This window comes from Ursus americanus, chromosome 9 (assembly GCF_024610735.1).
Source record: "Ursus americanus isolate L20-20 chromosome 9, mUrsAme1.1.p, whole genome shotgun sequence".
In the NCBI taxonomy this organism is placed as follows: Eukaryota; Metazoa; Chordata; class Mammalia; order Carnivora; family Ursidae; genus Ursus; species Ursus americanus.
The window spans coordinates 21,508,852-21,510,885 of record NC_142135.1 but is presented as its reverse complement, the minus strand read 5'-3'; positions in this window follow the sequence as shown (position 1 = coordinate 21,510,885).

Here is a 2,034-nt window from a genome sequence, read left to right as displayed (position 1 = left end):
CTGGATAACTGAAGCTTTGTAATATATGTTGAAATCAGGAAGTAATGACTCCAGCTTTGTTCTTCTCTTCAGGATCACTTTGGTTATTCTATTGTCTAATGTCTTTTATCATTCCATACAAATATTCGAATTTTTTTTTCTATTTCTTTAAAAAAATGAAATGTTGATGTGAACAGAATTGAATCTGTAGATTGCTTTGGGTAGTATGGACATGTTAATAACATTAATTCTTACAATCCATCAACATGAGATGTCTTTCCATTTACTGTCTTCTTTAATTTCTTTCATTAATGTATAACAGTTTTCAATATAAAACTGTTTCATCTCCTTGGCCAAGTTTATTCTTAAGTATTTTATTCTTTTTGATGGTATTATAAATGAGATTTTTTCAAAATTTCCTTTTTGGGTTGTTTGCTTTTAGTTTATAGAAATGCCACTAATTTTTATAGGTTGATTTTGTATCTTGCCAACTTTACTGGATTCGTTCATTCGTTCTAACAGGCTGTTTTGTTTTGTGGAGTCTTTAAGGTTTTCTAAGTATAACACATGTCATCTGAAAACAGAGGCAATTTTATGCCTTCCTTTCTGATTTGGATACTTTTTATTTCTTTTTCTTGCCTCTGTGCTTATAATCTTTGAATTCCAGACTCTACCATGCTCTGTAGGGCTCTCTGTGGTCTGGCTGCTGTTGACATTTACAACTATATGAATTAGGAAGCATGGTTATATGTTCAGTACAAAAAAAAAAATCAACAAAATGGGTTATTAAAGGAGGGGACCAATTTTTCTCATATTACAATTTTCCAAAAGTAGGAAGTCCAAGCAGCTGATCAAGAGAGTCATCCAAGGGCCCAGGCTCCTTCTACCTTTTTTCTATACTATTTTTACTATGTGATTTTTGTCCTTATGACCACAAGATGGTTGCTACATCTCCAGGCACTACATCACTGTTCCAGGGAGAGAGAAACATAAAGGAACAAAAGCAAGAATCTTATCATTTGAGACCCTGTTAATGTTTTTATTTCAGAAAGAAAGACTCTCCAACAGGGAACTGGGTCTTACCTCATCAGCTACGGCAGTGTCATACGGTCACCCTAATCCAAGGTAATCTGTTATTGCTCCAAATAAAATCAGGATATTGTCAAGAGTTAACAAAGACAGAATAGGAGACGATTAGCATCTGCTTCAATAACTTAACCGTATGCCACTCTGCTTCATTCCTCATTTCCCGACCACACTGGTTTCCTTTGGGTTCCCTCAGTGTAGCAAGCTTTTTCTTGCTCAGGGCATTTTTGCATTTCCTGATTTTTCTGCTGAGAATATGCTTGCCCTCACTCTTTCCCATGATGTGCTTCTTCACAGCTAAGCGGACACTGTTCACAGTGGTGCTCCCACAACCCCCAAGCAGTTACTACCGAGCACATCCTTTGGTTCACGGCTCCGTACTGACAACATTTATTTGCTTGCTTGTGTGTGCCGGCTGATTGAGTTGAAATCTCCATAAGCATCTTTTTAAATGTTTCTTTTGTTCCAGGTGCATTAGCAGGTACTAAAAAAGCAGAAGTGGACTAAATGAATATTTTACTGTGTTTAATATTCCCAGCAGCCCTGGGAGATAGAGAGTCATTTCCTGTGGTTATAGAACAATTGAATGTGTCAGAGTCAGCTTTCAAGCCCATGTCTGCCTGACTCTAAAGCCTTTTCTCTTTCCAGAAACACTGCTTCTCATAGAAGAAGGCTCGGCGGACAGTTCTTAGAAGTCTCTCTCTATTTTGGGGCACAGAGATCATGCTCTTCGCCAAGCTAATTTGTTTGTTTGCCACCTCCTCAGTAGCCAGGGGTTCCTGACATGCGCCCTCCCCTAAAAAGCCAGTCTTTTCATTTGATTCTCTCCAGAAGGCCAGAAACCAGAGTGCTTGTGGTTCCCCTTGAGTGGCTTCATCTTCAATGATGAAAAATTAACTCCATTCTGCTGACTAGTAAATGGGAAACCCCAGGGCCTCACTATATTTATCAACAAAGCATTCCACGTCA